Here is a 10,863-nt window from a genome sequence, read left to right as displayed (position 1 = left end):
GATAACACTTTTATTAGGTATATTAAAATAAAATCGACAGACGGAAAATTTGTCACGTGGATAGCGGCTTTTGTTTTCCTTAAAATTTCAGCACCCTCCACAACTTAGTACATCAGCCCCTTCCAAATCAAGTTTCTGGCCACGCCATTGAGTTATTTACGACTATAACGTCAATCCCGAGGTCAATACTATCCCACAAACAACACCATTAGCATAATTCTTGAAAATAATCCCCTAAAAATGCAACCTGTTGTAAAAGGATTAAGAGTTGCTTATTGGGTTCAGCCTGGTAATATGTTACAATACCTTTTACAAGACCTAAGCAATAGGTTCCCGTTTATTTTGTTTGTTGAAACGAAATTTTTAAAAGAAGAATTGGACACCTTTATATGGTATAGAGCCAGATATCCAATCTGTTAATAAAAGATATATTTTAACACCCATTGCATTAATAGGAAGTGAACCATTTAGTATAACTGCATAGGTAGGTATAACATAGTTTGTGCAAACCAATTTATTTCGATGAGACCATGAAGGGTGGAACGGGTGTTTACCCCCGCCCCCCATTTTCAAAATTTTTACTGCACCACGCGATTGCCGTATGTAAAAGTAATGCACGTTTTACCTTTACTTTCAAAAACAGCATCTCAGGAAATAATTGATGGAGGCCATCTCCCTTAAGACAGCGAAATTTGCTTGCCGTGTGGCACACCTTCAAGGTATAGGCTACATATTGCAAAAAATTCCAGGACTCTAGGACCATTCCCCTAAAAGTAGTTCAAAACCGCAGAAGTGGGTCCGACGGGCGGGCAAAATTCAAACAAAAGCACATTTTTTTAAAATTTCTTAAAAAAAATTGATTCATTTCAATTTCGTCTATGTACTTACTTCTATGTATAAACAAAGTATGTTTTTATTTCACTTTATATTACCGTTTCGTTTTTGTTATGCTTCTATTATCATTTATATCAATATATTCTACATATACCTAGCGGTTTACCCCTCGTTTTTGCCGTACTATCAAAAACCCTTGTCTTATGACGTAAACAAAATGTTATCAATTATTTTCTTATACAGATCCATTACCTTTCCACACACAGCTAATTTCATACAAAAATTATGCACAACAAATAAACTCTAATGATAAAGAAATTGTATACACAGAAACACACCTGAAAATTATCAAGTGTCTTATAGTAGTAATAAGTAATATATATTTATTTATAAAGCTATTATGATGACACACGAGTCAAACGCATGATTTTATTTAAATCCGCTCAATGAGCAAGTTATTTATTAATATTAAAACATGATATGTTTTCGAAATGGGTTGTGACTGTTACAATTATAAATTCGTTAACAACATGAAACAAATTAAAGGCATCTAGCACGAGGTTTCCATGGAAATAATATACCAGAGGAAAAACATGCAAATATTATCCATTAGTGGATAATGGGATGTGTAATTTTTTCCACTAAAATTGAACTTCATTGGAGGGTTTTGGTTAAAAAAATATTACGTAAACTAAAATTATCCGTGGTATATAGCAATTTATAAAGCATGAATGACCGATCCTGTTTACGAAGGGCCGAATGGGGTGGAAGTTAATGGAAAACTATTCCTTTCGTTAAGAACTTTCATTAGAATACCATAAAGACCGGAAGACATTCGCTCCCCCTGCAGCACACTGACCGATTTTAATTGGGCATAGTTTATTACGTTGAATAATGGATTTGAAAACCGTGTATATCTACATACAATTTCACAACAGTTATATGCATCTGTCCTTTTTTTTTAAATTACGACCTCATTAAATCAATCTAGTGTCTGAGGAAACACTTTACAAAAGAAACCGCATAAAACCATGTAAAAACATGTTAAACCTTGTATGAGTGCTCAAGACGTTCCCATAGACATGTGTATGAACTTCTCGTTAAATTGTGAAGCAATATCGGGAAGAGACGGAAAGCCTCGTCTAAGAAAATCAGGATATCGTGCAATTATTTCAAAACGAGAGAACATCGAAACAAGTAGTAAAAATATATAGAAAATAAATTGAAGGAGACTAAATTCCCTAACAAAAAAAACTTCGGCATTATGTCTATTTTCAACCGATCATGAAAAACTAGCATATACCGGGGGCTCGTCTCCGAATTCCGAACATAATGAAAAACATGATGTGCTCAAGGTTGATCTATAAATATACCTCAATGCTCGAATAAGTCTTTTAGATTGTAAAAATGTGCATCGACCAGAGTCCATACACCTTTGTCAAGTTTTCGAATGTTTGATATAATTATTACCTTAGCCTATAAATTGACCATGGTATAGGTACCTATTTATTGCATAAGTTAGCCGTTAGGAAGTAGTACCAATGTTCACTACTTCAATCCCAGCAGTAGGAACTCAATCGCCCAGTCAAAGTCCTCTGTACCATATTTTTTTTTTGGAAACGAAAATAAAGAAAACCAAATTACTGTCAAGTTTTTCAAGGAAGGTTGCGTGCGTCTACATTACCATCGGAAAACGCATCCTTTTATTTATTTATTAGCAATTGTAATGATGTTAAAGGTAGTGCTGGTTTGCGCTCTTGAAGCCCTCAACGTTGTTTGCGGAGCGTGAATACAGCGATTGGTTTTGGACCTTTTTTAACAATATACGCAAGTAAGAAAATTAATGTTTTCAATATTTCGGACGTTAACCAAATCGGTCCATGAATTATTACACATTCGATGACCTTTTCAACATCAAACATTATAAAATATTATATAACCGCAGCGGTACAACCGGATAGTATAAACTCCTACAGACAAATGCACGTGTTTTTGATATCATCCCGCAATCCGGTCATCCGCCTGAAACGGGTCGCTTGCGGCGACCGGAACGCAACCGGATAAGTGTAAACGCTCGCATTTAAATCCATTGGATACAGTAATCCGTTCAAAACGGTCCGGTCAAACGGGACCGGTTAAAACGCATAGTGTATTCAGGCACTTAGTTAATGTAGGCACATCAGGGGCGCTATTCTTGAACTCACTCGAATTGGTTCGTATTCGTTTTAAAACGATGTATGCAAATTCGCATACGACTATCATTTGCTATTCATGTGTACCCTTCGTAACGCTTGTAATTTCAATTCGAATGATATGTTTGGCAACGTAGAATTTGGTAGTAGTAAATACCTTCATACGAAAGGTTTCCTTGACAACAGTTTGTATACACAACTGCTTTCTCATAACTGAGCAAATTACAAAAAGTGCTTATGGGCCCCACAGACTTCCGACTTCTTCGTCCGATTTGCACGACGTGTACATCGGATGGTATGGCACCTATATCGAACAAGTATGACAGACTCCACACACCTCGTGTTTGTTCGATTTACAGGTCGTGCAAATCAGACGAACAAGTCGGAAGTCTGTGGGGCCCTTAACAGTGGGTTGAAAACAGTGAACTCGAGTGTGTTTTTAGAGTTCAATGGTTGGGAAACAGCTAAATAACGTGGAACTTGTAACATCTAATTTGGTAACTGCCGATTCCAAAAAATCGTACAGCAACCAAAACCCTTGCCAAAACCTTCACAAGAATGACTATGTGTATGTAGCTGTAAGGCCAGACAGACCGAGAGACTTGTCTTAAGACGTGCATGTGAGAGGTTCAGCTACAGATGGACTTTGTTGCAGGCGTAATTCGTTAACGCACGTGCAATGTGCATGTCTTAAGACAAATCTCTCGATGTGTTGTTTCGTTAAATGAAACATGTCATCACTCAGTTCCTCAAATAGATTTTTAAACACATTCTGAATACGGTGAACAAGTTACGTCAAAGTAAAAAAAATGGCACATGTCATAAATTCGACTGGTTTATACCGCTCGTTGTAAAAACGAGTGACAATTACGAATTCGAAATATTTTCGAACGGTCAAGAATACCATTCGACCAAAGTTCATCGTTTTGGTTCAAAAAACGAACAACCTTGATAAATACGTAGGGTCAAGAATAGGACCCCCTGGTCGTTTGCGATAAAGTTTTGTTATCGGACGTGATTTAATTAGCGAAGAGATAACGGAGATGCAGATGCTTACGATGTGCGCGTTATTTTCGGCGTGAGTGGGGAGGCGCGACGCTTTCTTTTGAGGCTGGCATTGTCGAGCCTAATTATGATCTTGAGGAAGGAGTTTATTTTATTGTGAAAGCGGTATTTCTTTTAAATATTGGAATCAACGTAAAAACGAAGGGGGGTATTATGTCCAACGAGCTGTGTAATCTTTTCTTTCCTAAAGGAACTTTGTTTTAAGTTTTCATTTCTTGTGTTTCGGAATAAATTTTTCTCCTTGTCAATCAATCAATGGCGTCTTTATTCGAATCCTTTGTGCGAATCGGATAGAGTTTTTCATGTCAGATTTTTTCTCCTGCCACGGAATTGTGCCAGTTAATCCTTTTGGAGGGTGATCGAGGATATTGGGTCTCCCAAATCATTAATTTAGGTCAGTATTGGGATTTTTCTTTGTATCAGATGCCGCAAGTGTACGAGGAGAAATTATGAAAATTCTATTTCAATTTTGATGTTGTTTGAGCTAGCTGGACAGGTTTCTTGTGGGTGGTGTATTTGACCGCAAACCATTGTACAGTGTTGTACACAGTATTGTTTATTTGGCGCCCAACGTGGGGCCAGCTCAACAGATTCTCCGTATTTACCACATTTAAAATTGTGTATGCTGTATGCATGGGTAAATGGAAGGTGTGACTCAAATTATTTAAAATATTGTATAGGTTTCTATTTTTGTAAATGAACCACCATTTTCTACAAGTATTAAGAAAAAAGTATGTATTTCATTTCATCCTTTAGTCGTAGGTGTATTCAGTGCATGATGTACATTTTAATCGAAGAGCATTCGGTGTTGGTTACCTATTTTAGAAAACTTTGTATACATGTTTTGCTTTTATTACAGGTGTATAATTATGTTTTCGATTAAATAAAAGCAAGACCAATCGTGTTAGCATTAAATTGTTGGGATATGCGCATTTGTGTCACCGTTAAAGAGAGATTGTCAACAAGTTTCAAGCGTAGGTTGCAGCTGCCTTTTAAGTTTCGTAAAAGGTGCTCCAGAAAAGCCGGAATGTTTCCTTTGTGGAAAAATTCATTTTCCAAAAATTGGCATTTCTGTTGCTTATGAAATAATAACTATTTGCATGTTAATGGTTACCGGTGCGATTACTTTATTCTTTAAGAACAAGTTGAGAAGATGTAATAATAATAATTTCATTGATAATAATGTAAGGAACGTAAAGTAATAAACTTCAGAGTAGCAATGTATAAAACAGTTGTGAAGAATGAGGGTGAGTCATAAACAATCCCAAATGATGGCATATATACACTTAAAAACATAAACTTAGAGAAATAGAAAAAAAAGTAAGTTCGTGTCGATTATCACTTCCATTAATTTCATACCACTTACAAATCCGAATGTTCGAAATAATTGCACATATAAATCCTTTCTGATAAGATCAGTCTGTTCTCGTTATGCGTCTGTTACCTCTAATAATTTCTGCGAGATATAAAAAAAACCAAAATCGAAAGCCGTTTGCAAATACGAGCTTATCATGCGGAATGTTTAATAAGTTTAATTTTTCTGAATGTGTTGTAGTTACGTGACCTACATTGTTCAACAATTAATGATCGTGTAAGATAGCCCACGGTTGCGTTGTAGCAATATTCTTTGCACGGAAAAAAATTCCAATACTACTTTGTAAAATAATGACAACAAAAATAATAACAAAACTGAATTAATTTCCTCACAATGGGTTGTAGAGTAACCCGGGGGAGTAAACGTACGAGCAGGCGCGTTAATATTGAGCGAGAAAGTCTGCTTTTATGTATGTATCTTGTGTGCCAAATATTTTTGCAAATTTAAACTTAATAGATTTTTAATTGCAACTGTTGAAGATCTTAATAATGTTTGCATCTAACTCCTCTATTAATATCGTCTTTCGGTAGTTGATCGATGCCTAAATTTGATTTTGTGAGATACTAAGATACAAATACAAAATTTAATTGGGAATTACTCAGGTTTCACATAATTATCAAATTTGGCTCGCGGAAAAGTAATTTTTAAGCAGCATATTTTGTAATCTAATTTTCCAATTTATATTTTCCCTACGGCTATTCCCGTATACTTCTACCTATACGACCTGCTAAGGAAAATATTCCGCATTTTCCCTCGATTGTAAAGCCTTGTGGCGGAAAATTAAATGGAAGCTGCTTTGGAGGCAGACGAGTCATTACTTCCTTTAAAGATGTTGAGGTCAATCTCAAACAAGCCGAAATTGCTTTCATACTTGTTGCGAATTTTGGATGATCCGTTGAAATGTGTACCTACTATTATAAAAAATAAAGTTAATTACTTGTTTGAAAAGCCATTCGAGAGTTTCATTATAAATGGTAATTAAATCTGTAGCGGATAATAAAAGAAGATAAAAGTCATAATTGTATTCGCAAAATTGAAACGCGAAATTTAGAAATTCGATCAGATTTTTCATTCTAAATTTAAATTAGAGACACCTTACGCCTAATGTTCAAGAGCTAGCCAATTTAAAAGTTGTTGGCATTTCCAAAGTAAATATGCGTAGCACTTCGGCCTGGCAAGGCTAGGTTTGCATAAGAAAGTTGATTTGGGGTGCTCAATTGCAGCTTCTTTCATTCGTCACGTTCACGTGGTTCCCTTCGTTTTGTAAAAAGCATTACAGTGTAGTGGAATTGCTCAACTGTTGTTTGAGTTTATTAAAAAAAATTATCACAGTCCTTGTGTGAGATCGAAGAGACTTTAGCGCATTTTTGGGTGACAGATCAGTGTTTATCAATAAGATCTTGTAGACGCTATTACATTCACTTTGTCGGTACCCGCTTCCCACTTGCCGTGCAGCCGCAATTCGCGTTTGAAGATTTGACTCCATCATCAGTAAGATCGTGTCGGGGGCTACCACATTCCCTTTGACGGTACCCACTTTCGACGTCCCGTTCACCCGCAATTAGAGTTTGATTTTTTGACTCCACCATCAGTAAAATCTCGTCGGGAGTTACCATATTCCCTTTTTGGGTACCCACCTCCGACAAAACTAATCACTTGCATGCCTATTTGATCTTTCTGTCAAAGTGTTTATTGTGCGACCGAACACTATTTTATTCATTGAATATACTTACTCTACTTAATAATAATAATAATGGTTTTTATTGATTAGGAAAAAAAATGGTTCCTACACCATAACCAATAGGTTCAGGGTCAGATAAACCAGTAGGTTACCTGTTCTTCCCCCTGTACCCCTAGAGACATAAAGAATATATTTATACACATAGATTCTACGAAATAAAACAATTAGCAGAGTTCAATTTTGATTGAAAACAAGCACAAATCTACTAAGTAACTACCTACCAACAAAGGAAAGAAAAGAAAAAATAAAAAAAAACAAAACAATAATAAAATTATGTTAAATTTCGCTCTCTGATTAATAATTTTTTAATTTTCCGTTTAAAGGCATCTTCGGACAGGGGCAATAACTGATAACTCAGTAAATAGCGACGTCTCGCGCATTATAAAAAGTGCATGCAAAGGTACTGCATGTCTTTTAAATTCAAATTTGATTTATTACGAAAACAGCAACAACTGGTAAAATGAAATATAAATAAAAATAAAAAATAAAAATGAATAATCCACTTGTGCGTTTTGCACAATCACAATAATACATCCCTGCAAGTTTAAAAATGCCGTACAGCATAAAAGTACCTACATATGACAATAAAACAAACCCATACAATTCCTGAAATTTAAACCACGCGTACACAACAGCTTTCAAATTCCACTCCAACTACAAATTTGCAAATTGCGCACCGAGAGAGCTCTAAATTTCACACCAGAATAAACGGTTGAAGAGCAATAACCACTAGGCAATTCGCGCGAGTGGGAAATAGATTTTTCATGCGATTTTCTTCACTACACTTATTCTATGACTGGTTCTCCTTAAATATGTAAATATCTACACTGGCATGGAATGATTTATGAAAATACTTGACGTTTCACTCTCCATTTTCAAACTCATTTCACTTATTTTCAGAGTCCCAGCCATAAAACACACGCACGTTAACTGCGCAAAAATTGCAAAGGTGGCATTTAAAATGAGTGCCATTCAAATTTTTAATCATTCAGAGCATTTACCTCTTGCAGTTTTACCCTATAAGCACAGTGATATACGCAAAGTGCGCTATAAAGTTATGCATGTTTGAACGTTTGTATGAAATTTGCTGGGAAATACCCGAGAACTTCTAGCCTTTCTATTTTGACACATACAGATTGCAGACAAGTTTAGCGATCGCTTCCGGATTTTCCGGATGCAGATAGCAATTTCCGCGTTTGAAAAAGTGTTCATGCTTTTAATTTTAACTTCTAAGTGAAACTTTCAATGAAAAATTGATAACACATAAATTCTGAAATCCTGCCAAATCGGTTTCTTTGTACATATAACCGAGATGAGAACCACGCTATGCTTGACAAATTAATCAATTTTAACGGCAAAATAAACAGACCGTTCACAGATAATGAATTGCGTGAGCCCGTGACAAATGCAAGATTCTTAATATTAAGGTGCGTAAAGCTATTCGGGTCATATGCAAATGATAAAATGTGAACGTACTACAATTCAATTAGGCGTAATTATTTATTTATTTTTGCAAAGAACCCAAAAACCCGTCAATGTTTTATGGTTTTATTGTTTTTGAGCTTATCAATGATACCATTGCCAATTTGTCCAATACAGTTAATCCACAAATCAATTTAAAAAATTCTGGTTTGACAAGAAAAGCCTTCAAATTTCGAAATTTAAATGACACTCCCTGAATATTTTGACATTTTTGAATTCTACAGACATTATTACTCCTGATACGTCGTTTGTGACGGCCAGTTATATCTTTAGGCAGTATGAATTGTGTCGTGTATAGATTTGGCCACCGGGAGGTAATTTCTCTTGTTACCGCTTGGAGTCCCTATTTCGTTACCTTGGGGTTTACGATTAAAAGCCGGTGGTGGGACAAGGAAATGGCGATCGGAGTGCATTTTGTGTTAGCACGCCGAAAAGTAATGTTGCGCATTTAAAAAGTTGGAATTAATTGTGTTCATTGAGGCATCCGTTTGGATATTGGAATTGGATATTTGGGGAGTTTGTCTCAATGCCGCTTAGCGGGATTTAATTGATATCCACTTAATTGGTGCTTTGGTCTGGCACTCGGCTTGGCCGGATTTTATGCAACAAGGCGTTTATCGGCTTTTATTTTGATCATCCGCTTCAGGTCGAAGCGGATTTTGGGTGACGGATCTACATTACCACGTGAATCTAGTATTTGTTTTGTCACTTATCGGCGTGGGAACAGTCGTGGGTCTCGTGTAATCAGACTGGAGTTTTGGTATTGGATGTGAGCTGCGAAGGATATGTAAAACTGTTCGAGTTCGAGTTCCGGGGAGACCTGTTTCACTGTGATTGTCTGTACCGCATGGAGGGTTATTTGTCGTAACGTCGGAGGAATTTTATGCATGGCTGTAATGGAGGGAAGCCGTTAACTGGGTGGAATCGTCGTGTACCAAGTTCGAGCGCGACACCTGTCCGAGAACTTGATCGTTCTGGTCGGAGACAGCTCCGAGACATCGTTGCCGATTTTGCTGTTCACCGGTACCGTCCCATTGCGATCCCTTCGAGTTTACCGATAGGCGAGGACCCGCACAGCTAAGTGGATTGTTGGTTGTTTCGTGTACATGCTGGTGACACCTCTGGAAAACGTTACTTTTGATGCGAGGTTTGGAATTTCACGTAAATTATTACTAGCAGAGAATCTGATAGATTCTATTTAGCTGTTGGCTTAACCCGACTTGTTAGTAATTAGTTGAAGTCCTTCGTATCTCAAGTAAGATACTGGGAGATTGTTGGTTGTGTAATGAATATTGGAACCTGGCATAGCCGGTTAAATGTAACGATTTTGAATTCACTTAATTAACATACCTATTGAATAGCGTCACTGGCATAATCAAGTACATTTATTTGTGTGTCACATATTTTTCTTGTTGGAAATTATTTGTTTCCTTTATTAGGGTGGGGACCAGTGATAGCTGCTGGTAATTGTCATAACAATTAAGGGGTTTTATATATGTTATTTATGCATGATAGATTTTTAATATGGGTAACCTTCTGTGATTTCGCACTGTGGTAAGTTTGATATATATATTTATTTATTGAATTTTGTGTGTTGGGTGGCAGCAAATCAGGCGGCCCCAATTTGATTCTTTGTGATGCATCACCAGGTATCTTAAGTATTTATGTGTAACTGATCGGTGTAATAGTTCGTATTGCGTACATTTGCTTGGTACGTTTTGAGGTAGCAGATAAATCGGAAATCCGATATTATTCCCTGCTACTCGGGTGTTCGACGTCGAAGTCATAGGGGGGGTTGATTGTTGTCCTTTAAATTTTGGATTATTTATTTGCTTGTTGTCATTTTAAAAGGGGGGGGGGAGATTTTGGGTACTTGATTCGGCGACCGTTTAATTGGTTTGTGTGGCACGAGTTGCAGATTCTATTATTTACTCTTGTTATTACTTACAATTTTTTTCGAGATTTGTTAAATAGTTATTAAAGAGGGCTAGTCAAGTTGTATGTATTTGTGTTTTGATTGCGAGAGTGTGTGAGTACCCTGGGTACGTGAGCTGTCGCTCGATTCTTTCTTTAAATTACCATCTACGGACCGACTCCCGGTACTAGAGCAGCGGTTGGGAATCCGAGTCGGTGGCGCCCACAACTTTTTTTGTATCACTTTTAGGATTTGGTTC

Source organism: Photinus pyralis, unplaced genomic scaffold (assembly GCF_008802855.1).
Source record: "Photinus pyralis isolate 1611_PpyrPB1 unplaced genomic scaffold, Ppyr1.3 Ppyr1.4_LG2, whole genome shotgun sequence".
Lineage (NCBI taxonomy): Eukaryota > Metazoa > Arthropoda > Insecta > Coleoptera > Lampyridae > Photinus > Photinus pyralis.
This window is presented reverse-complemented; position numbering follows the sequence as displayed.